Here is a 26,409-nt window from a genome sequence, read left to right on the forward strand (position 1 = left end):
AGCTAAGCCTCTTTGGAGGTCAAGCTGATTCTTTCCCCCTTCACACTCAAACCCTTACTTTCTAGATCTCCCATCTTCCTAACTAGCCCCTTCCGTCCTCCTTCTTCTTAAAATACTTCTCTACTAAACCACCATAAATTTGGCAACTGACTTGGGTATTTTATTATTTGGGATTTCCCTTGGGAGACCTCTTAAATTTAGATTTTTTTCAGTCTCAGCCATAATTTCACTCTTTATAACCTGATGATTTTGCCAGCTCCCATGGCTCAACTATCTCTATGCAGATGATTTTCAAATCTACTTATACAAACCTAACCTTTCTCCAGACCTCCATTCAATCTCACGATGGCTACTGGATATCTGAAATGAATGCCTTAAAGACATCTTAACACAAGCCTTTCCTCCCAAACCAACCCAACTTTTCTATTATTAGGGAAAAGACCACCATCTTATCCCCCATATCTGATCAGTTGGCAAGTCCAGTCATTTCTACCTTCATAACATCTCTCATATATATTCCATTCTCTCTTCTGACAGTGACACTATCCTGGTTGAGACTCCTATCACCTGGTTGATCTCCCATTCTCAAGTACATCCCCACATCTCTCCAGTTGGCTATCAAATTGTCACCTCAATATCCACTAATGCCTCTAGGGTCAAATATAAAATCCTGTTTGGTTCTTAAAATCCTACTTAATTTGGCCCCATCCTATCTTTTTCAGTTTTCTTGCTGTAAGTACTCTGCAATTCTAATAACACTGACCACCTCCCTTGTGTTCCTCAAACTAGGCACTTTATCTCCAAACTCTTAAGTATTTTCACTTGGTGTCCTCCATTACCTTTCTTTGTGTCCCCAGGGCCAGACACAGCATTGGGGAAGGTTCAAGTGCCCAGAAGGTGAATTCAAGCAGTCTGAGAGCTGCCCCCCCCCCCATTAAGGAGGAAGTGCTGCTTTGGGTGGCTGGACAGAGGGGTAGGATATGCAAAAAATATCTTCAGGCTCTGGGAAGAGGGGGAATGGAGCTCCCCTGTGCCAGTGCCAGCACTGGGGTGGTGGGGTGGTGGAGGGGTGCAATACTTTGCCAACGCTGGCCTAGGACATGGTAGGTACTTATTAACTAGTAGGTTAACTGATTAACTAGTAACTAGTAATAACATAGTATGACCAAATGCTTATTAACTTGACACGGGAAATAAGTGGTAAAGTCAAAATTAGAACCTCTCTAACTCCAAGTTAAGCACCTTTTCCAGTGCAACATATTGTTTACCCCCAAAGCTTGAGCAAGAGCTAGAAACATACAAGGAAGGGGAAGGGAGGGGAACAAGAATTTGTTAAGTACTTACTATGTGCCAGGAACTATGCTAAAGCACTTTACAAGTAATATCTCATTTCATTCTCCTAACAACCCTATGAAGTAGGTACTATAATTAGCCCATTTTATATCTGAGGAAAGCAAGGCAGGGGGAGTGGTTAAATGACTTGCCCAAGGTAACAGAACTATTCAGTTTCTGAGGTTACATTTGAACTTGGGTCTTCCTGACTCCAAGTCCAGAGCTCTACCAAATGCAACACCCAAATACAGAATGTTAATGCTAGGAAAGGCCCTAGTACAGAACTCTCAATTTGTCTTGTGGTGTTTCCCCATTCCCAGGTAATTATTGTTATCCTGAACATCTGCCCCAAGTTGTGAATATGTCTTAGATCTATATCTGAGACAATGCTTGCTGAAGGGAAGCTGGTGTCTTTTAAGACAGATGCTAATCACACATGGGGTGTATGGGGTGCTCAAGGAGGAGTAATATCTTTGGTATGGAGGGTTTGTCATGCCCTCCTAGGGCAGCTCTCCAGCCTCTGACCCTCACCTGACACCCAGCTCTCACTTGTGGCTCCCAGTAGCTGCTAGCATGCGGCAGCGGCCACACTCCAGGCAACGGCTTAGACAGGCCGGCTAAACCTTGTGAGGGTAGCCATCGGGTCATCGACCCCTGGTGAACTAGGGCTTTGCTCACCCAGCATGTGAAGACTGCTTCGGTGGAACAGGGGGAAGAAACCAACAAGAAGGTTCAACGGCTGAGATGGTGATGCAACAAGGCACTGTGGTGTGCTCAGGGTGTGTTGGAGCACAAAAGACAACACGGCCATCCAATGCAGCTGAGGAAGCCTCCAGGTGTAACGACTTTTCATGCCACTGGACCCAAGCTTCCAATGCCGAGAGAGTGGGACTGTCTCTGTGCATCGACTTTTCCACTTAAATCTTCATGCACAAGTGTCTTTGTGCACAAAAACGCACAAAGACAATCGTCATACTCGGTTACCGAGACTACCACCACCAATCACACATGATAAATTCCAGGAATGTGGCCCATTAGCAACACAAGTTTTAAGAGTACATAAGTAAAAACTGCACAAAAAAGTAATAACTACAATAACTTAAAGGATTTCATCACATCTGCATTTATGTTGCTTTGTGGTTAAACAATATACACAGACCATTAGAACTACAACAGTCCCTAGAGATACTTTAGTATAATAATCCACTCATTTTAGAGGAATAAAGTGAAATAAGAGGGTAAGGGACTTGCCCAAGGCCACAAAAACAAATTAATGAGAGATGTAAGAAGGACCATATGGTGTAAGGGAAAGAACCTTGGATCAATTTAAATCAGAAGACCCAAGTTATAATTCTCATTCTGACACTAAAAAATCCTGACTCCTTAAGAGAATGATGATTTTCAAGTTACTTACTTGCCCTAAAGAGATTATAGTATTTTGAAATGGAAATGAACTGATCAATTATCAGTTATCCAGCCCTTTAATATACACAGAAGAAAACAAAGACCTAAAGATCATCACATAGATATGAAATAGCAAAGTAGGGATTCAAATCAAGGTTTTCTGACTCCAAAATCCACTGTTCCTTTCACTGTTACCATCTTAATTGTCTTTAAGTGGTTGGAACACATCAGAAGTTATGCCCGAGTTTCACTAACTCACTGTTTATGAAGCTGTCCATTACATAACTGTCGGTCAGTTACAAGTCCCTTATACGATGTTGTTTTGGATGCTTTCATACTGAATCCTAGCTTGCCAGCAGTTCTCTCAACCTCTAGATATCTAAAGTGATCCTCCCCTCCCCCTTTAGCATTGGACTAATCGGAAAATTTTCACTTAAGGCCAGGATGGATTTGCCATTCTTCTCTAAACCTCAGTGACCTCATCTGTAAAATGGAAATAATACTTATATACTAGTAACTCATACAACTTTTGTGAGTATAGTAATTTGTATCCTCTGAAGTACTGAAAAACTAAAATTACTGTTACTGTGGATGTTCAGTCATTTCAATCACATCTGATTCTTCATAATGCCATTTGGGATTATCTTGGCAAAGATATTGGGGTAGTTTTGCCATTTCCTTCTCCAGTGGGAGTGCACAGGGGGTAAAGGGACAGATCACAGGCAGCAGAGCTGGAGGGGAGCAGAGCACTTGGGGCCACTCCCCTCCCCCTCTCCACATCACATGCCCCTCTGCTCAGTAGCCCAATGGGAGTGCTTCCTCCCTCCCCTGTCTGAGGTAAAAGGTGGGGTGGGATTCTGTTCTGTATAGCCAGTCTCTGGTGAGGGAGCTCCTGAATTTAGTTTGGTTGCATTCTTAGAGGACAGTAAAGACTGCCTTAAAAATGAAAAATCAGTGATGTTTTAGTATTGGTTGTGCTAGTCATAAGAAACCAAGTCAATCAACCAGGAGACTTTAAAATCAAAGTGATTAGAGAAATGATACGAACCATTTAGAGATGGAGTGCCAGGCCCTGCCCCTACAGCACCCCCTAGACTGAGTGCCAGCCCCCTCACTCCCATTGGGCTACTGGGCAGAAGGGCAGGGGATGTAAAAAAAAGTCATTAGGCAAGGTAGAGAGGGGGAGGAGGCAGCTCTGCCAGAGTCCTTCTGCCTTTCTAGTGAGGGGGGAGGAGGAGGGGATAAGGCCGCACATCCACAGAGAGTGACACATGATCTTCTCTAATCAGATAAAGTCCATTAAAAAAAAAATCTTCAATGGTCACTGCCTTACACTACCCTTCTCCAAATGGTATTATAGAAGGAAATTTAAGTCATCATAGAAGAACAGAAAGCTCAACAAGGAGACAGAAGACCTAGATAGATCACTGTCCTGACTCAAGTCTATCTTCACCAACTGCATCCAGTAATCTTTCCCGTATATTTTTCCTTGTTCAGTTCTTAGATTTATAGAATAGAAGAATGAAAAACTGGAAAGGAGCATAAACATAAAAGATCTGACTCAATCTAAGTCTCTCAAATGAGGAAACTGAGATCCATGAGGGGGAAGTGATATCAAATTCTGAACTCCAGAAAAAAAAATCTTAAACTAGACATAATAAATGAAATTTCTATAGCATTTAAGGGTTTTACAAAGCACTTAACATACACTTAGAGTAATGATTTGCTTATTGTTCCAGGAAATAGCAACACTAATATTTGAACCCAGGTATAACAGAAAATCCAGCACTCTTTCCCAAGGCTGCCAAACACAGTATTAATGACATAAAAGTGACAAAGACCATCACCATCAAAGCAGGAAGAGGTCTTAGGACAGAAAATAAGACACCACTGATTCTTTTTGTTTTCATCCAAGATGAAAATCTTTGTGTATTTTGGAGTCAGAAGAAGGGTTGGCTACTTGTATAACACTGGACAGGCCACTAAAACTCTCTGGCCTATACTTGATATTTCTTCATCTGTAAAATGAATAAATTAAAGTAAATGATGTCTAGAGTCACATAAATTCAGCACTGGAGATTGCTGCGGTCATCTACAGTCCAATCCATACCAAAACAGGAACTACTCAATAATAGTAGAAAAACAAGTACACTAACACATAGGTGAAGCTGTGAATTGATTCAATCATTCTAGAGACCAATTTGTAATTATGAAAAGACAATGACTAAAATATACATACTCTTTGACTCAGGAATCTCACTGCTAAGCATATACTCCAAGGTCTGATATAAGAAAAAGATTTTATAAATACCAAAATATGGCAGCTCTAGTTGTAATAGCAGAGAACTGGAAACAAAGTAGATGTTCATCAATTGGGAATGGCTAAACAAGTGTTACATGAATATAAAGAAGTATTACTACATTCTAAGAAACAATGAAGAATTCAGAAAGTCATGGAAAGATTTATACAAACTAAAAAACAATATACCTAATAATAATCACATAATGGAAAGAACAACAATAACGAAAATTGAACTCTATAATTATGAAGACAAAGCATGACCCAAAAGTAGAGATGAGTGTATACATACATACACACACACACACACACACACACACACACACACACACACACACACACACACACACACTTTTCCTTCTTTCTTTACAGAAGTATGGTTCTATGGATGCAGAATATTGTATATACTATCCGATCCAGTAGATATGTTGGTTAGTTTCGCTGAACTGCTTCCCCCCTTTTAAAATATTATTTATTACTAGAAATAGCTCTCTGGGTAGGGAAGGGAAGAGGAATATACTGGATTCAGGAGTGAAAGTGAAGTTAAATAACAGCATCATCCTTTAACCAGTGGTTAATCAACCTTCAGTAAAAGGCCTCATGTACTCAATTTTGAGGCCATTTATTTTGACAGACATTATACTGTTAGGAAATTTTCCTTAAACTGAAATAAAATCTGAGTCACTATAACTTCCATCTTCCATATTACTCCTAGTTAAGCTCTGAGGCTAGTCAGATTCCTTCCAAGTCTATCATATTATGATCAATCTTTTACTTGATATCTACAGAAGTCTAGAGACTTCTACAAAGGTCTATCATTCCAGCTTCAAGCTACAACAGTCTATCATTTCTGACTTCAAGTACCACTATCCCAATACAAGTTAATCAATGGTTCCTGATTTCCAAGCCCACACCCCCTCACACACGCTCTCTCTGGTATATGCCTCTGCTCTGAGTCTCCCTCTCTATCTGACTGGGCTCCCCCCTTTCTGTCTCTTTCCTCTGTCTCCCTTTCTCAAGGTCAAGTTCAGGTCTACCTCCCTTATGAAAACTTCAAGCCCTTTCTAACTCTCTCTTCCTCCCACTCTTCCTCTCCCTCCCCCTCTCTCTTTCTACTTTCCTCTCCCCTGCCTTTCTCTCTCAAGGTCAAATTCAGATCTCCCTTATGAAAATTTCTCATCTCCCTAAAGCAAGAGGGTATTTCTCCTGCCTCAAAACTCTCAAACTTATGTGGCAAAGTAGGGACACTAATTCATTGCTGGTGGAGTTGTGAATTGATCCAACCATTCTGGAGGGCAATTTGGAACTATGCCCAAAGAGCATTAAAAGACTGTCTGCCCTTTGATCCAGCCACAGCACTGCTGGGCTTGTACCCCAAAGAGATAATAAGGAAAAAGACTTGTACAAGAATATTCATAGCTGCACTCTTTGTGGTGGCAAAAAATTGGAAAATGAGGTGTTGCCCTTTGATTGGGGAATGGCTGAACAAATTGTGGTATATGTTGGTGATAAGGAATAATAAAGTGGAGGAATTCCATGGAGACTGGAACAACCTCCAGGAAGTGATGCAGAGCGAGAGGAGCAGAACCAGGAAAACACTGTACACAGAGACTGATACATTGTGGTACAATCAAAGGTAATGGACTTCTCCATTAGTGGCAATGCAATGTCCCTGAACAATCTGCAGGGATCTAAAAAACACTATCCACAAGCAGAAGATAAACTGTAGGAGTAAAAACACTGATGAAAAGCAACTGCTTGACTACAGTGGTGGAGGGGATATGACTGAGGAGAGACTCTGAATGAACACTTTAATGCAAATACCAACAACATGGAAATGGATTTGAATCAAGAACACATGTGATACCCAGTGGAATTGCGCATGGGCTGGGGGGGGGGGGGGGGGGAGGGGGGAAGAAAAGAAAATGATCTTTGTTTCCAATGAATAATGTTTGGAAATGACCAAATAAAAATTAAAAAATAAAATAAAATAAAATAAAATGAACAATGTTCATTCAAAAAAAAATTCTCAAACTTTTTTTATACTTCTCATCCAATTTCTAAGAAATAACTTGTACAAAGTGTGATTTTTAGATTTTCTCCATCTTGCTTAGTCTAGCACCCAGGAATATACACACCCACACTATACTGGTATGTGCTAGCAAGTGACAAACCAGAAACAACTGACTGTCCCCTGGGCTGTCCTAAGCCAAACTTGAGCATTGGCACATGTGAGATGCAGGAAGTGATGTAGAGAGCATTTGGAGTTCTTGTGACTTCCTGTGGGGAGAGCTAGGCAGCAGTTGATCCTGGAACTTGAGCCTAGAGGAGCTCCTTCAGACAGTTTCCTTGTCACATGGTGAGTAATAAGACTGACTCCCTTTTCCAGGGGAGGCCTCCTTGGCCAAGGCCTTGAACTCCTATCTGGCTCAGTCTGAGCCAGATCAAGTTTAATTAACTCACTCTCATACACTCTCTCACACACACACACACTCTCTCTCAATTTCTTCCTCCTATTATAACTAAATCACCATAAAATTCCATTCTGACTTGAGTGCTTCATTTGGGATGTAAGAAATTAAATCCCTGGAGATCAATAAGTTTTACATTCAGTCTCAATCCTAAATTTACCCCTTACAAAAAAGAATTATAATCTACACAGAAAACAAAAAGGAGGGGGCAGCTGGGTAGCTCAGTGGATTGAGAACCAGTCCTAGAGACGGGAGGTCCTAGGTTCAAATCTGACCTCAGACACTTCCCAGCTGTGTGACCCTGGTCAAGTCACTTAACCCTCATTGCCTAGCCCTTACCACCCTTCTGCCTTGGAGCCAATACACAGTATTGACTCCAAGATGGAAGGTAAGGGTTTGAAAAGAAAAAGGGATTGCATGTGAATCTGCATTTCATACTGTTTGCTTCTGAAAAAAATTATATAATTATATAAAAAATTATATAATTTCACATGTTACTTTCAAAACTACCCGGTATGTCTATTCTTCTTTACTTCCATCTGAAACTCCTTTCTGTGCATATTGTTAAGTTTCAATGACCATCTTTTTTGGCAGAGATGGGGTAGGGTACATCACTACTTTCTAATCAATTTCCCCCAACCCACTCCCCAATTTAAAGACTTTGGAGAAAAAAAAAAGATTTAAAAATGAGCATAAGAAAGTAAAAGCAATTCATATACCAACAATGCCCCAAAATGTTAAGACTGCATCCTGAGTCTATCACTTGCTCTGTAAAAAGACAGGTAACAGCTTTGAAGAGGTCCTCTGAAGCCATGGTTCATAAGTGCTTTGAACAGAGGTCTTAAGGCTGTGATTGTTCTCCTAATTCTGCTTAATTCACTCTGCTTCAGTTTGTACTTCCCAAGTATCTCTGAAACATTTTCTTCCATAATTTCTTATGGTACAATAATAATACATTATATATAAAATTACTCACATTTATTTGGCTACTCACTAATTACTGGCATTCCTCCCTAAAATCTAGTTCTTTACATTTTTCTCACCCTTTTAATCCTTGCTTCTAGATCATGAAATTTCCTTTGAAACTATTCCCTCCCAGGTATTAGCCTACCTCTTTTAATCTTTTCCCCAATTCACACTTGTTTTTCTATTGAGTTTGCTATATTTCTATACCATGTTACCAACTCCATCTATTTCAGGCATCTGGTGAACACTCCCTCCTCCCTACTTCTGACTCCACATTTGTATATTTTTGTCATTCATTCAAATTATGAAAAGTAGCAAGTTTCCCCCATTCTTCCTTCCTACTTTGGTGTACAGTATATTTCTTTTACCCTTTCTTCTCTTTTCCCCCTTAAAACCCTCAAAATAGACTCTCCTAGGCATTAAAACTTCTTTTTCTCACTTAACTCCCTTCAATACCCTTTAAAGACATTAGGTTCTAAAAAGCTACTTGTTTCCTCTTTCTCACTGGAATGATAGCTCCTCAAGGACAGAAGCTGTCTTTTTTGCTTATATTTGTAACCCCAGAGCTTAATAGGGTGCCCTCGAGCTTAATAGGGTGCCCAACACATATTATGTGCTCAATAAATGACTGCTAACTTAACTACATCACACAAGTCCTTTTACTTGCTCAAATAAATTTATCTTCCAAGGTCTCTGTACTCTCAGGTTAATGTTTCAAAGTTCCACTTTGGCTCTGGTCTTTTCATCGGAAATGCTTGAAAGTACTCCGTTCCAAGATGGCAGAGTACCAAAAAGTATGGCAAGGTTCTATCCCCTAAATTCCTGCTGAATGCCTCCAAATAGATCTAGAAAATGGGACAAAATGAATCCAGATTGAGCAATCCAGTAAAAATCACCATCATTTCTCCAGCTCAAGTTGGCATTTAGAGAAAAAAAGGTCTGAGGACAGTGGGGACTGAGTCTGGTCACAAGTACTGTCAGGGAGGCAGCATTCCAGTGCAGGAAAGGCTTGACTCCAAGGAAAGAAGTAGTCCTAGATCCAGTATAGAGGGAACTAATCATGTACAGAGTGCAGGAAAAGGTGACAACTGGCAGTCTATCATTCATTACTCAATTCCAGGTCACAGATACAGGTTAGACTAAGAAGGGAACCTGTGCCTAAGGATAGCATTCCATGGTGAAAAGCCAGGCCGTATATTATGTACCAAACAAGGAGCAAGTTCAGAAGCAAACAGCAGTTATATGGCTCTAATTCTAGGAGCAGAGCTGGATCTCAGTTCCCACTTCCCAGACTAAAGGAAAATCTCTTGTTTTGTCTTTCTGAAACAGTAGAGTTGTAGAAATGGCTTAGACCAGCAATAATCTAAAAGAACTCCCATAGTATTTGTTGCTCCTACCCAAATGCAGGTCAGGAACTTGAAGAGTTCAGATTAGGGGGTAAGCAATCGGTTTTGGCTTTGGATCTGATCACTTTGGGAAAACAAAAGGCTTACAAGTCCTCAGCCTGTCCTGTCCCTATTATCCTGGAATACACAAGTCTCAAGAAAGCAGCAATAGATATTACCCAAGTAAATAGGCAAAGCCTAGTCATTATATTAATTCTGAAATAAGGGATTAAACTGGGAAGAATGAGTAAACCAAAAAAAGAACATCAGTATAAAAAAGCTATTATGGTGACAGGGATGCACAACACACCTCAAAGGAAAACATAGCACAGGCACAAATTTTAGTAAAATTCCAGGTAGAGATACAGCAAGAGATTTGGGGAGTTTTATTTTATTTAAAAAATAAACAATTTTTTAAATAAATGAAACAAGATTGCTACTGTAAAAATTTGAAAAAGAAATGAGTTATGGAAAAAGAATTAGAAAGGGTTGGCAGATATAAAATCATGCCCATACAATAAGTTCTCTGAATATTACAGACCAACTAGAAACTAATAACTTCATGAGACAACAAAAAATATTAAAATAAAGTCAAAAGACTGTAAGAAGAAAAAAGACCAAGTAAGAGTTAAGAATCACTGGACTTCTCAAAGAAGGGGGAGGAAAAAGTCTTTCAAGAACTCATAAAACTTCTCAAATCTCTTAAAACCAGAGTCAAGAAGAAAAAAAAAGATCTACTAGTCATCTCTTGAAAAATGAAAACTGCCAGGAATATCACAGCCAATATCCAGTGTTTTCATGTCATAGAAAAATAATGCAAGCAACTAGAAAAAAAAATTCAAATGTCAATTAATAGGAAGGCTCACACAAGACTTCGCAGTCACAAACACAAAGAAGCAGAGATCTTGGCATACAACATACCAGAATTCAAAGGATGTATATATATAACTTATTCAGCAAAAATAGGTAGAATCCAACATGGAGGAAATTTAACCTTTGATGACATTTTAGACTTCTAACATCACTAAGACTAGGGACTTCATATAAACTTAAAAGTATAAATAAACACAGGATCAAGAAAAACATAAGGTAAACATGAGTAAACAATTATAAGGTACTAAACAAAGATAAACTATTTCATCCTAATGTGGAAAAAATAATGCATGTGCCTCACCCCCCAAATCCCATCATCCATCAGGAGTCATAAAGGAAGTCTAATTCAAAAGAGGGAACAAGAACAATTCTGTTATGTATGTCTCGATGTTCCTAAAAGAAGAATGAAAAGGGAAAGGGAAAGGGAAAGTAAAGCGAGGGGAAATTATCTAACATAATCAAGGTGTGCAAGTGTTAAGTCCATACAAACAAAGAAGGAATGGGAGAGCAGATGACACTTGAACCTCTCTTTCGTCTGGGTCAAAAGAGGAAAGACATGTCCAAAGATACAGTGTTGGATACAGAAATATATTTCATTAAACAAGGAAAAAGGAGAAGGGAGAATAGGAATGGGGTTGGTGGAATAGATTAAGGGAGGAATTCGTCTTAAACAGAGGATATGCAAAAATATAGCAACTCTTTTTAAAGCCATGGCAAAGAACTGGAAATTGAGGGAGGGAAGATTGGAGGCATGTTACCTATCATTTTGAGAATAGCACTAAACAAATTATGGCATATAAATGTGATGAAAGACTATTGTGTTTTAAGAAAGTATGGAGACAACTTCAAAGAAAACATGGGAAAACCTATATGAACAGATATAGAGTGAAGCAAACAGAATCAAGAGGAACAATAATAATAGTATTAGACGTCAGATCAGTGTAATGACCAACTATGATTCCAGAGAACCTCCTGAGAGAACTCGGGGAGTTTAAGAATAGAGGGATGAAGTTCTCTATTCCATAAAAAATCTGCCCCCAGACTTATGAGAAAGAACACTATCCACATGCAGAGGAAGAACTGTGGGAGTAGAAACATAGAAGAACAACTGCTTGATCACATGGGTTGATGGGGATATGATTAAACAGATCAACCTAGTGTAATTATCAATAATATGGAAATAGATCTTGATCAATGACACATGTAAAACCCAGTGGAACTGCTCATTGGCTACTGGGGAGGGTAGAAAGAACATGAATCATATAACCATGGGAAAATATTCTAAATGAATTGCATAAAATTTTTCAATTAAAAAAAGAATCTACCCCTATCCCCCAGAGCACTATACTGCAAAATAAGTTCTTCATTTGGAAGACTTTTGCCTTTTGAAATAACGTATTCCAAGATCTCTTCTCATTTACTGTAGAAGCTTTCAGGTCTTGTGCAATATTGATTATGGCTCTTTTGTACTTTAAGTACAAAACTTTCAGAATGCTTGCAGTAATTTTTCTGTGACATTTGTAAGCTCAGGATTTTAGTTATGATATTCCTCAGACTTTTTCTTTTCAGGTTTCTTTTAGTAATATCAAACTCAATAAGAAAAGGGGGCTACTAATCAGTACATAAAGATCCCTGAGGGCCATATACTTAGTTTAACATGTAATATTCTCTGTATTTTATTGTATTATTATGTTAAATATTTCCTAATTATATTTTAATCTAGTTCAGACCTCACTTGAAAGTGTTGTTGGCCACATGTGGCTTACAGAACACATTTGATACCTCTGCTGTAGGAAATGAGTGGATTCTATCTTTACTTTGCCTTCTAGGTCTATTAGATATGGTTTTGATTTATGATTATGATCTTGGGGTTTTGGTGAGTCCAATGTTTCTTTTTTTTTTCCTTTTTAAATCCTTGCCTTGTGTCTCAGTATCACTTCTAAGACAAAAGATTAAATTTTTTTAATTTACTTTATTTTTATTTACTTTATTCATTATTTTATTTAATTTTTTATTTAATTTATTAATAATAACAAAAAATTAAATTAAGGGTCCCACAGGTAGGAAGTGTTTGGGAGGCAAGATTTGAACTCAGGTTCTCCCCTCTCCAGGCCTAGCACTCTCTCTCCACTGGGCTACCCTGGAATGCAGTGATTCTTCAAGTATCTTTCTCTATATTTTTAAAAAATCTTTAACATTCTTTTTATTGATTTGGTTGGCCTAGTCTAATTTTCAAAGGATTCCATTACTTAGGTAAGATTAACCACTTCTATTTATTCTATTTTCAATTCTCTACACCAGAGCATTTTTGCTTCATTCATCTATATATGCAAGTAGTCCTTGTGGAAAATACATTTTTTCCCCTTTTAAGTTACTCTTGCAAATTACAGAATTATCCTCTTCTTGTATTGGGGCATCTACAGATAATCTCCAATAACTATTTTATACTGGTTGGTATCTACTTTGGTTCATTTCTCCAGCATTAGTTCCTAAATTGGGTCTTTGTGCCAGGGCACCACCCCTGCTGATGTTTTTGGGCTGAATGGTTGGTCCGGTTTGGTCTCATCCTAGGTCACCTGGATTCCTATTCTGACTTCTATCTCCTAGTATTAGGGCCCTTCTCCCCATCTTTGAAGTTAGAAGCACAGATCTTCATGGACCAATGGAATCTCAGAATAGTTTTAGGAAATTAGAAACCATCCCCTGGATGTTTGGGCTGTTCCAGACTAAATTTTGCCACACCTGCACTGACTCCCTTCTGACCTCCCTAAAGCTTTCTCATAAGAGTCTTCTCATACTGCCTCCATACAGAGAACCACACATGAATGCATGACATTGAATCTCCTATCTGCCTCCTTCCTTTTTGTACATGGGTTTCTAGATGACTTTTGGGGAAATTTTGGGAGAGAAGTCACCTTCATGACTGCTTACACTGTCCCTAGGTCTAGAATGTCTTTTCTCCTCTTTTTTACCTATTGAATTCACTACTAATCTTTTTTTTAACCCTTACCTTCCATCTTAGAATCAAAACTAAGTACTAGTTCCAAGGCAGAGGAGTGGTAAGATATGGCCAAAGGGGGGGGGGGGGGGGAGCGGGGGATGTACGTGACTTGACCAGGGACACACAGTTAAGTGTCTGAGAACAGGTTTGAACCCAGGACCTCCCATCTCTAGGTCTAGCTTTCTTCCACTACTAATCTTTTAAAGTCCAACTTGTATAGAAATAGAACCTTCCCTACAAAACCTTCATAATCCCTAAGGTCAGCAGACTCTCGAATCTTTCTAGTGTTTTGTACACGTAGGTACATGATGCATTTCTGCACATAGGTACACATCTCTGATTTAACTGGTTTAGGGAACCAACACTATATCTATACCAATGTAAGACAGCAACTATTACACAATTTATAGTCTTAAAGAACTGCCTATGGTACTGAAGTATTAAGTGACTTGCCCAGGAATGCAGGTCTTTATGACTTCCAGGCTAGCTCTATTCACTATCCCATGCTGCTAGATCTCCCCTCACTCCCACCCCATCTCCAGCACTGTAAGTTACTGAGCAGCATGGTATACAAGAAAGAGAATTGCGTAAGTTAGATCTAGGACTTAATATTATTTATTAGCTACAAAAGCACTGATATATGACTTATTAGCTACAAAAGCACATTTACCCTCTTAACTTTCCTCTCTGTAAAATGTGGATAATACCTATAAGTATCAAAACACAGAACTGTAAGAATCAAATGAGATCATATAAACTTAAAAGCATTATTAAAATGTTAGGTATCCTTCAACACAATAAAAAGAATATAGATACTTTATCCTCTGCACAAAGCAAGGATTTAATAGTTTGTTGAATGAAACTGGAAGGTAAGTAAACTATGGTACATGGCATGAATAAGGATTCAATGGAACCGTAGTCTACAGAGAAGGGTTTTTATACATGTTTACAGCTGGACCAGCTGCTTTCTCTAGTCCAATCGGCTTTCCCTGGGATTCTTGAACTTCTGGAAAAGATTTTCAAAGAACATTACTTTGGCCTGACCCTGTGCTCACTTCTGTCCTCAAACCTATAATAATATGATGATAATGATAATTCATATTTCTATAGCACATTGTGATTTATAAAGCACTTTCCTCACAAATAAACAAGTAGTACAAAGATGTATTACCCATATTTTAGAGATCTGGGCCCTCACCACGGATCAACAATTATTCTACTATCTTGAAGCCTATATTTCATCAGATGAAAGATTCCTTTACCAAGGATTTGTACCCTTGATCCCATCCCCTCTTAATCATTCCTTCTAATTTTCAACTTCTCCAGATACTGGTTTATTTCCTGCTGCCTACAAACCATTCATAGACATCCCTCAGACTCAAAAAAGAGTCATACTTGACTATCTCAAGTTATCATCTTATCTCTCTCCTCTATTTCAAAGTCAGATTGGGGGGGGGGGGGGGACTACCCATTCTCCTTGCTTCCACTTACTCTCTTCTTACTTCTAAGCTCCATGAAATCTATCTTTAGATCTTATTACTGAAATGAAATAGCTCTCTCCAGATTTACCAATGATCTTTTTAACTGTCAAATCCAATTGACTTTTCTCAAATTCATCCCTAACCTCTCTATAGCATTAACATTGCTGACTATTCTCTCTTCTAAGATACCCTCTCTCCTTTAAGGTACTCTCTTCTAAGTTTTCATGATACTGCTCTGCTCTCTCTTGGTTCTCCTGCTTTTGTGACTGTTCCTTTCTCAGACTCATTTGCTAAATATTGCAGTCCCCAACTATGAATGTACCTCAAGATACTATCCTGGACTTTTCTCTGCTAAGAACTAGGAATTGATTTTTACCTGTCATGGACAGGTTTTGTTTTTGTGTGACAGACTCCTTTTGTCAATCTAGAGAAGTCTATGAATCCCTTCTGTAAGGTTTCTAAATGCATAAAATAAAATGCATAGGATTACCCAAAAAAAAAACACGGAAATACATTTATTAAAGTATTTTTAAAAAACATTCACAACTGATACAAAGTGAGAAGAACCAGAACAACTCATACAATAAAAATATTAAGATAATCAACTTTGAAAGACTTGGGAAGTCTAATCAACACAATGACAAAATACAATTCCAAAGGATTCATGAGAGAGCTGATAGACTCAAGAAATCAGAATGAAGTTTATTTTATTTTCTTGAGAGGAAAGGGAGGAGGAATATAAAACGTGGGAATTTGATTTACATAGCGATACATAGAGGTTGTTTTTCTTCCTTCTCAAGGGGTAGATTAGGAGGGAGGAAGAATTCAGAACTGAAAATACATTTTTTTTTAAGTTCACAGACCCCAGGTTAAGAAACTTGTTTTATATTCTTTCTTAGTGACCTCAATAATTCACAGGGGTCCAATTAGTGGATGACTATACATCTTTATATGTATCCCTACTCTCTCCAGAGCTGCAAGCCTATATCACCAATTGTCTATTGAACACTTCCAAATGGATAGGTACCTCAAACTTAACATGTCTAAAACAGAATTCATCTCCCCTCTTTCCTCCAATTCATTCCTCTTCCAAGCTTTCTCCTGTAGATATTACCATCTTTCTAATCACTTAGGTTCACAATCCCACCATTCTTTGCTCTCCCTCATCCCCTAATGTTTAGGTGCCAAATCTTCTCTTAACTCTATCTCCACAACATATCTCACCTCACCTATCCCCAGTTCTCTCAGTTCACACCACCCTCACTTACTCTATTACAATAGCCTCCTAATTGGCCCTCCCTATTTCCAGTTTCTTTTCCTCTCTAATCTGTTCTCCACAAAGTTGCCAAAATGATATCCCAAAAGCATAGAATTATATAATTATTCCCCTTCTCACATTCTCTTTTATAATCCAACCAATTTTATTTACTTGCTGTTACTTCCATACAATATTACATCATACATGGTAGGTGACTATGGTCTTTGTATGGTCCCCTTATGCCTACATTATACTCTCTACTTCCCTCTACCTCTTAGAATTCCTCAGTTCCTTCAAAAGCTTGCCTCAAAAATCACCTCTTATGTGGTTTTCCTGATACCCCAAATTGCTATTACCTTGCCCCTAAAAATTACCTCATATTCATTTTGTATATAGTTTGAAAATACTTCTATGAGTATACATCTCTTCTGATAAGTAAGATTCTTGAAGTAGGGGTTATTTTTGTCTTTACATCCCCAACACCTAGCATAGTGCTTCTCACATAGCAGGATTTTAGTAAATGTTTGCTGATAAGACTTTGAGGCTATCCAATAGTGATTCCCTCAACTGCCCTTCTCATTATCAACTTACTCTTTCTGAAAAAAGAAAGTTAGTACCTATAGTGTTTGTGAAATGATTAACTGAAACGTATGAAGTCACACTACTAGTAAAAGAGCTAGTAGTTAAACAAAGAGCCTCTAACCCCAAATCAGGTATTCTTTCCTTTGAAAAGTCAGCACACTTAATTTTCTCTGAAAGGCTGCCACCATGTACCCTTTGTACCTCAATTTTTCCATAGGTAAAAAAAAAGATGTCAAACAACATAGAACTCACATGCAAACTCTGAACTTGGTACTAAAGAACACCATAAACATAAAGCTAATTCTGGAATTCCGAAGCCTGCATATCTACTTTACCAAATGTATTAAGAGACTATCTGGGGGGCAGCTGGGTAGCACAGTGGATTGAGAACCAGTCCTAGAGACGGGAGGTCCTAGGTTCAAATCTGGCTTCAGCCACTTCCCAGCTGTGTGACCCTGGGCAAGTCACTTGACCCCCATTGCCTAGCCCTTACCACTCTTCTGCCTTGGAGCCAATACACAGTATTGACTCCAAGACGGAAGGTAAGGGTTTAAAAAAAAAAAAAGAGACTATCTGATGCAGAACACTATGCATGAAGCTACAGAATACAAAGGAAAACCTTTTTTGGCTGCTGCTCTCATGGAATACAGCATAGCTCTCTTATTCATTCAACCACATAGGGATCTATATCAAACACTGCTAGGTCCTAAAAAAGATAAAATGATAATTAATACATAGCTCTTTATGAAGTTTACAATCAAAGAGAAGAGATATAACACAAAAAGGCACAAATATACAGGGAGGGGGGATTGTAATGTAGAAAATAAATGTGTGGAAGGTACCAGGTACTAGGAAAGTTAGAGGAAAGTAAGGTCATGGAGGAGAAAAGGAAAGGCAGGAAATCAAAGAATGCTTCTTGGAGAAGATGGTGCTTGAGATGGGGCATTGAAGAATGGACAAGAATTCAATAGCCAGAAATGGATGAGAAGCATGGCAGACATGGGAAAAATTGTTAACAAAGTCATGGCAGCCTAGGAAGAAGAATTAGAAGTCATATAATTTTGGCATGTAGATCGGAGCTATGGAAGATAACACTAGAAAGATAATGCAGTAGACAAAACAAAAACGGCCTTGAATACCATTTTAAGGATTCTGCACTTTATCATGAAAACAACAGAAAACCACTAAATTATTTTATGGACAAAAATAGCAGAGATAACCAATAGTAGCTCACATTTTTATATAACTTTTTAAGATGCTCAAAGTATTTTCTTCCCAGCTATCCTACAAGGTAAGCAGTACAAGTTATCATTATTTTATAGATAGCTAAACTAAGACTTTTCAGAGTCATACAACTAGTGGGCATGAAAAGCTAGTGTCTAGCATAAAAACGTCAGTATAGTGACAGCATAATAAGCCAAGAAAGGAAATGACTCCTCACATGGTCATATAACAAATGGCAAAGCCACAGCTTGAATTAATTCCTATACCTCACAACTTCATTAGGTTGTAATACAGCATCATGTAACCAAAAGGAAAATAAATGATTATGCTTGTTAGGTCAATTTCAGGCTCGTTTTTAATTAAACAAAAATGAGGAAAAAGCACCTATATTTTCCCTTTCACAAAGTATCTAGGTAGCACAGTAAAAAGAGGCCTGGAATCAGGAGGACGTAAGTTCAAAATCTGGCCTCATACACTTCTAGCTGTGTGACTCTAGACAAGTTACTTAATCCCAACTGCCTACCCCTTACTGCTCTTCTGCCTTGGAACCAATACTTGTATGGAAGAAATAACAGAAGATATGGGTTTAAAAAGAAAGAGTACCCACTTCTCTCCTTTTTAATTTAATAAGCCCAGCAACAGTAATTTTCAGTAAGGTTGACTAGAGCCTAAAATAAAACTACATTAGTTATATATATATATATATATATATATACACAAAGACCTCCATATATATATATATGGAGGTCTTTGTACTCACATCAAATAAAACATAAATGAGAAAAACTCCTACATTTTACAAAGTAAATAATATTTACCAACTACATACTTACTATGTGCCTACTACCTCACATCTGATGGAAGAGGGAGAGGAAAGGGAGTTACAGAATATTAACTTCCACAAAGTATTCCATTTAAATATCTGTTCTATGAAAAAAACACATTTTTTATGAAACATAGGATCAAAAATTTAGAGCTGGAAGGGGCCTCAGAGGTCATCTAATCCAACCTCATTTTATAGGTAAAGAAACAAGCAGAAGACATTTAGTCTAATTCTGACTGCCATTAGGTGACCTTGGACAATTCACTTCAAGTCTCTAGACCTAAAACTAAGATTTTCCCCATATCTGAAATGAAAAAAAGCAAACTACATATGGGGTTGTTAGCCTGGAATCCATGAATTTTGTTTTAAGACATTGTGATATATGTATTTCAATAATTGATTTTCTTTATAATCCTATGTATTTTATTTTATGCATTTACAAACATTCTAAGAAGTGGTTCATTGATAACTATCAGAGTTAAAAAGGTTAAAAAGCCCTGGAGTAAGATGAACCTTAAGATGAATCTAGTCCCTTCTAACTACAATGTTCTAATATTCTACTCTATATTCTAAAGTCTATTACAACATTGACTCTATAACTCTAGGACACTACTAATAACAGAGACTGAAAAAATATATAGCAGCTAAATTCCTTCCAAAATTATATCTATCTGTCCTTCTCCATTAACTTTAAATAGTGGTTACCTGCACTGAAATGGTTAAATTTACTTCAATGAACAAGAGCTGAGCAGACCAATGGGAGATTATGAAAAGCCCTGGCACCTGGAATATACTGCAGATGAGCAAAAAAACTGCAGGTGCAGAGCGGTAAAGAGCTACACCTTACCAGTGACCTAGAAATGCCAGGGGATTTATTACACAACCTGCTGCAGAATTCTCACTTTTCAAATGGAAATGAGCCATGAAGTCACACAATTCAAAAAGGCTGTGATTTTATTATAGAGACAAACAAATGCACCCATTTGAATTCTACTGAAGATGAATTAACTAATGAATACAATATTTCTGATAATGTTAAAAATAACCAGGAAACCAAACATCCTGATCCCTAGGCCATTTGTCAAATAGGCAACACTAAAAGAACACCATCATATGGTAGAAAGAGCACCAGATGAGGACACCAACTACATTACTTACTTGCTTGTATGACCTTGAGAAAGGCATTTCATCTCTATGGGCCTGAGCTTCCTCCATTCTCTAAAATGAGGGAGATGGACCAGACAATTTAAAAACTCTCTTCCACTTATAACAGTCTATGTTTTTTAACCTTTCCAAAACTAGTATCCCTAAGATTTATGACCCTGAATGATTCTATGACCTATATAGTATAGTAGTAGTCTCTCCGTAACCGAGGATGACGATTGTCTTTGTGCGTTTTTGTGCACAAAGACACTTGTGCATGAAGATTTAAGTGGAAAAGTCGGTGCACAGAGACAGTCCCAAAGCAAGAAATATTCAAATTACGTTCAGATGAGATAAATTCAGTCATCTCAATATTTAAACAGAAGAGATACTTTGCCTACATTAAAGACTTCTAGATCCTCCAATTTCACACCAATACTTAATTAGATCACCATTAATCTGGCCACAATGCTTCATTCAATTTTAATGGCCATATAAATTTAACCAACATCTCAATAAACAGTTTCCTAAAATTATTACCTGTTCAGAAATAGCTTTTCTACAAATGAACAGATTCTGGAAAAAAAAAACAACAATATTCCTCCCTCCCCACCAAAAGAAATGTGAAAACAAGTGTGGTAAGATGTGAAAGGCACCTCAATTGTTCCACAAGCTAGTAAATCTTCTTTGTCAACAGAAAGAGAAATTACAAATGGAATTCAATGTCACCACCCACTAACAAAATAAATTACTAATAAAGAAATTTACTATTTACATTTTGTCATTTCAATCATGACCTGCAGTTGAAGGCTTTTTGAAACTAAGCAAAGTAAACCACAACACATACACAGCCAATGTGACTGGAGTTCTCAAATGGAGGAGGAAAAGAGAGAGGGAGAGAGGAAGGAGAGAGGAGAGAAAAGAGAGAAGAGAGGAGAGAGGAGAGAGAGAGAATCTAACTTCTCAGGTGCCCTTGGGGGAAAATCATTTCACCTCTTTGGGCCTCAGTCCCTTTATCTGTAAAAGATAATCTAAATGAATTCTAAAGCCCAGGTTTTCCCAGCTTACTCTCTGATTCTATGACTACAGAAATTAACTAAAATAAAAATGAAAAAAGCATTAAAATCAAATGTACTTGCTTTGAGAGGGATATTTCTCTTTTATTCAAATAGGCAATGAAAATTCAATTTTGATTAAATGTTTGCAAAACTTATTGCAAAGAGCCATTTTATCTGCTTTGTTACCCAAGGATTTAGCAGTCTACACTGACTTGTTAGTTTCTGTGGAAACAACCTTAAGCAATAGCCAACAAATACGTGTCCCTTATAAGCAGCAATGACTGAGGAATACAAACTAGACTATCATTCAGCAAGTAGAATATTGTATAGATAAGGCAGCTATGTATTCTATAAAGCAAAAGTGATAACCTCATTTTGCAGATTAACTACAATTTCTTGTAAACAGAATTTCTTCTTCATCCAATGTTCCCATTGCACATTGACCATCCAAATGACACAGTATAGAAAGCATTAACTCCTTTTCAATTTGCCAGAAAGGAGTAGAGGGTAAAGGGAAGGAGAGAGATGGAAAAGGACAGAAGGAAATAACATTTATGCCCAATATTTACTTAGCTCTATTCTTTCAAAAGACTCAAACTTAACATAAACCATCTCAATTCTCTTGAGATAGAGAAGGATCAAGTTTCTGTGGGAGAAAGGAGTATAAAGGGATTAAGTGTCTCATCCAGCAAGTCACTGGGAAAATAGAAACTGGAACCCAGTTATGTAGAGACTCAAGTCTGAAGTATTCAGGAGATAGTCTCAACTCAAAGGTTCATAAATTTAGAATATTATGAAGACCTAGAAATGACTGTATTGAGCACTAGCACTTTGTAGTATTCTGAAGTATAACAAGTATGCTAAAACTGCAGTGGTGTATACAAAGTACTAAACCCTCAGTTTTCTATGTTAAGTTGAAACAAAAGTATTGAACCAGTAGACAATTTCTAATGTCCCTCACGCAGGTCTAATATTCTAAGTTTTAAGGCCATTTTCTTTCAAGTTCTAATAATCAGTCTGAAACCCTTCTGCACTTAAGATGACCTCACACACAAAAATGGAAAAAGAAAAAAATTGCAATGCTGAGAGGAATTTTCAAAGGTTACCCCCATTCTTGTTGTCCAAAACTGTTCAAATCGCTGCCAAAGAATTAAGGTCAAATTTAACTGTCAATAACAGGATTCCATAGGATAACCATACCTCAACAGAGCTTCCAGTAGGTGTCACAGTATGTATAGTTGTAATCTCTGGCAAATTACACCCTCAAAACCCCTTCCCCTTTCAAAAAAAAAAAGAACATTGGATATTCATTCTTAGTTTGCTACTTCATGATCTCGTTTTTTAAACCTGAAGATATTATTCTAACAGAGTAATTCAAAATGTACATTTACAAATTTAAGTCATTTCAAGTTTAAGCCTCTCTCCACTTAACCTTCCTGTTTATAGTTAAAATTCAGTCAAAGGAGAGACCTCCCATGAATTTAACTCACAATGTTCACAGATCTTTTCTAAATTGTCAAGAATAGAAATAATTGTGCAGAAAGCTCACATTAGTCTTTTGTTTTAAAACCAACCACACAAGAGACATTGCACATGATATGAAGTCAGGGAAGCAATGTTTCTGTAATTCTGATCAAATTCGCCATTAAAATGTCTAAATAGGCTAAATTTAGGGACAAAAAGAACTTTCTCCACCTTTCACTGGCCTATTAGGGAACCCCCTGGCTTACTGAGGCAGTCAAAGCAAGTTTCCTTGATCCTTCCAAATCCCAAAGAATGTAACACTAGCCACAGAACACAAGAGTGGGACTGGCACTAAAAGGTCTGTACTCAAACCCCTAACAGTTATTTCCCCATGTGTTTGGCAGTCTGGTGTAACAATGCCTGCACCAGCCTCAGAACCTGCTCTCTCAAACTGCTAGCTGCCCTGGAAGAAGTCAAGCTGGCCCAGCAGGATGCCAGAGAATAGATACCCAACAAGGCTCAAAAGGCAAAATAATTCCTGCAGACCTATTTTCTCCCTGTGCAGCCTCAGAGAGCAGGCCTACAAAACTGGAACAGACCAAGTACTCCACCCCAGTGAATAGGACATCAGGTCAGAACTCAAATATCTTCTGCCTAAAAACCAACCCCAATTAAACAGAGCACCACAATATTTGCAGAATCTCTACAGAAAAATCCCAGCCACTGTTACCTTTTAAGATCCTAGCCACAGTCACTTTGAGGCCCAGAACCATAACAGATACTTGAAAAAAAAATTGATATATTTAATTTTCTTTAACAAATGCTTTACTTGATTTTTGTGTTAAAAACAAAAGCTAAACAGCTTTCAGGTAGAAACAGTTCATAAAGTCAAAAGTTAAGGCAGCATGATGTCATGGAAGAGTACTGACATGTGGAATCAGAAAACTTGGGGTACAATCTCAATTCTTCTGAGTACTTATAATACTCTAAGCAAACCTCCATGAGGGGATTGGAATACATGTCTCTAAGTTCCCTCCAAGTGCTAATATTCTGTGACTCTTGCTAAATTTAAGGGTCCCTTTAAATTTCAGAGGAAGACCAGGCTCTCCAAGTGTAAAATGGCCTCTAATTAGCTCTAAGTATATATAGCCCATGACCAGAAAACAATATCTTCCTGCTTTCTGTTGCCCTCCTGCCACATCTTACCTGTGAAGTTTGAGCATATCCTCCAGTTCAAGAATTTTAGGCAATCAAAACATCAAGACTTTTAGCCCAAAGCATCATACCCCTAACAATGCAGAAGGCTGGTTCACAACTTTGAGACCTTTCCCAGTCCTCTATGCTCCTTTTTAATCTTTCAGTTTTGCACTTGGATACTAATTAAACTCATGGTTCCAAAACAATCTGACAGCCCTGTAAAATTAGTTCAAGTTATTTTTCAGAATTTTGTTGATAAGGACAATGAGGTTCAGAAAGATCAAGTAACCTCATGATGTCTACACAGCTAGCTTAAACCCAAATCTCCCAATTTAAGGACTATTAGAAATTGGTTATCATTTGCCCCCTTCCCATTCATTCTAAAGGTTCTAGAACTATGTCCAGTCAGCCTCCATTGTCCTAGGAACCAATTTGTCTGCATCTAGAGATCTGCCCTTCGATTTTCATTATCATGAATGCTGTGATCTTAACTCCAAGAGGCTACCCCCTCTCTAATCTCAAATCCATAAGCTTGATCAATTTTTCACAACCCAAATGCCCTACCATCCTTCTACTTTCTTATAACCAAAAACCCTGCTTATCTCTAATCACCCAACTTGGGCCCTTTCTGATATCTTCAAACTCCAACAATTCTGCCTTTCCATTCTTGTTCAAGTCCTAATCTAAAGTCAAGAATTATGCTTCATTCCCATCTCCTCTCCCCTACCTACTTACCCCATATCTACGAGGTCATTCTCCATCCTTTATCCAAGGAATTGCTTTTGCTTCACCTTACTCCACCCCACCCCCCCAAAAAAAACCCTCACTACTCCACCCACTAGCCAAGTCTTCCTTCTAATAAGGTTCTCAAGTTATTAATCCTCCCTGAGTGCCACCGCATCTCTCTCCCCACTCTAACCCGGTGGGCCCCCCAATTCACTATAAGCATCCTTCTGTCTTTTTTACCATTCATTATACTCACCCATCCTCCTTGTTTTTCTCTCCCTAATCTCGACCCCACACACACAATCCCTGAACCCCATCCTCGGCCTCCACCCTCTCACTTTATCCTAAAGACCCCACTCTCTCATCTAAACCCCTTCCCTGTCTCCAATCCTCGAGGTTCATTCCTTTCCCCCATCCTCTAAGCCCCCACTCCCTCCTCCCATCCTCGACCCTCCCACTACCCTTTCCCCATCCTCGAAGCTCCCCACCCTCACTCCATTTTCGAGTCTCCCCTTACTGCCTTCCCCCACCTTATCTCAACCACCCCCTCACACTCACATTCACATTCACACACACACGTCTCCATCCTCGACCACCGGCCTCTCCCCTTCCCGGATCTGGTAGAGCTGAGCGCGGGCTCTCTCTCCATACATATTCCATGCTTCATCTTCGTCCTCTTCCCCCTCCCCCTCCAAAGGTGAATGTACCGTCCTGCCCTTGTCGTTCTCGGGACGCGGCGGCGGCGGCGGCTACAAAGCCCGCCCATCCTCCCCACCGCGACCGGGCCCGGGAGAGGTGGGGGAGGCGCTAGGATCCCTCCCCCGGTTCCAAGCTCCCCAGGGCTCCCCGCAGCCGCGGCTGCTGCTACTAAGGACACACACAATAAACAATGCGGAGCAGCGCTCGGCCGGCTCCCAACCGCCACAACGGCCGCAGTCAACCGCCTTCAACCGCCGACTGCCCGCCCGCCTTCTGACGCCTACCCGAGCTGGCGCCCAGTTCCCGCTGCTGGGCCCAAACTCGGGCTCCCTCTGGGCTCCCCGCACCGCCGCCGCCGCCGCCGCCTCCTCAGCTCCGGCTCCTCGGTCTAGCGGCGGCGGCTCCGGCTTCTACTGCTGCTGCTGCTGCCGCGGCTGCTCTGGCGGCGAGCGGGGCTTCGGCGGCGAGCACGTGACCGCTCCGGGCTCCCTCATTGGTGGGGCTGTGGAAGGGGCGGGCCCCGCCGCTGCTGAGGAACGGAAGCCCGCCCCTCGCTCTCGCCTAGCCCCCCCCCGCCTTTTCTATCTTTTTCCCCTCCAGTCCGTTGTGCCGCACCTGAGAGCCAGAGCCAGCGCCCGCCGTCGCTAGCGCCAACTACGCACCTGGGGCGCGCGAGTGCGCACGCGTGGGAACTGCCGAGTCGGCCAGCCGCACCTGCCTGGGCCCGAGCGACCGAAACTCTATCCCTGCTTTTCTCTGGCCCCTCCCCTTCCCTTGCTCCTCACGTTCCCAAGGCTACACCTGAGCCCTACTGCGCCATTGTCAGAGCTAGGGACCTCGGAGCGCGCGCGAGCTGCGTGCTGGTTGGGCGGAAACTGACGCTTCCCCGAGGAGGCAGAGGAGCCAGGTCTGGTCTGGCTTACCTAAAGGGGCTCGCTCCCTCTCGAGTTTGATAAGGGCAGCTTCCAGGCAAAAGGAAATAGCGGCGACCTGGAGCGAGAGGAGGACGAAAAGAGCATAAAA

The 26,409-nt window shown here is 39.5% G+C and overlaps 1 protein-coding gene across 5 annotated transcripts in view; it reads right to left on the minus strand.

Annotated features, from left to right (window-relative positions):
* Positions 1-25,807, minus strand: part of STRBP (spermatid perinuclear RNA binding protein) — a 150,602-nt gene extending 124,795 nt beyond the window's left edge. For all 5 annotated transcript variants that reach the window (XM_056812111.1, XM_056812110.1, XM_007474627.3 and 2 more), the window contains exon 1: positions 25,671-25,807. The gene's annotated coding sequence lies outside the window, so the exon portion shown is untranslated. The remainder of the gene's footprint in view (positions 1-25,670) is intronic.
* Between the last annotated feature and the right edge of the window lie 602 nt (positions 25,808-26,409).

The sequence above is a fragment of the Monodelphis domestica genome, chromosome 1 (genome assembly GCF_027887165.1).
Source record: "Monodelphis domestica isolate mMonDom1 chromosome 1, mMonDom1.pri, whole genome shotgun sequence".
NCBI classification, from domain to species: domain Eukaryota; kingdom Metazoa; phylum Chordata; class Mammalia; order Didelphimorphia; family Didelphidae; genus Monodelphis; species Monodelphis domestica.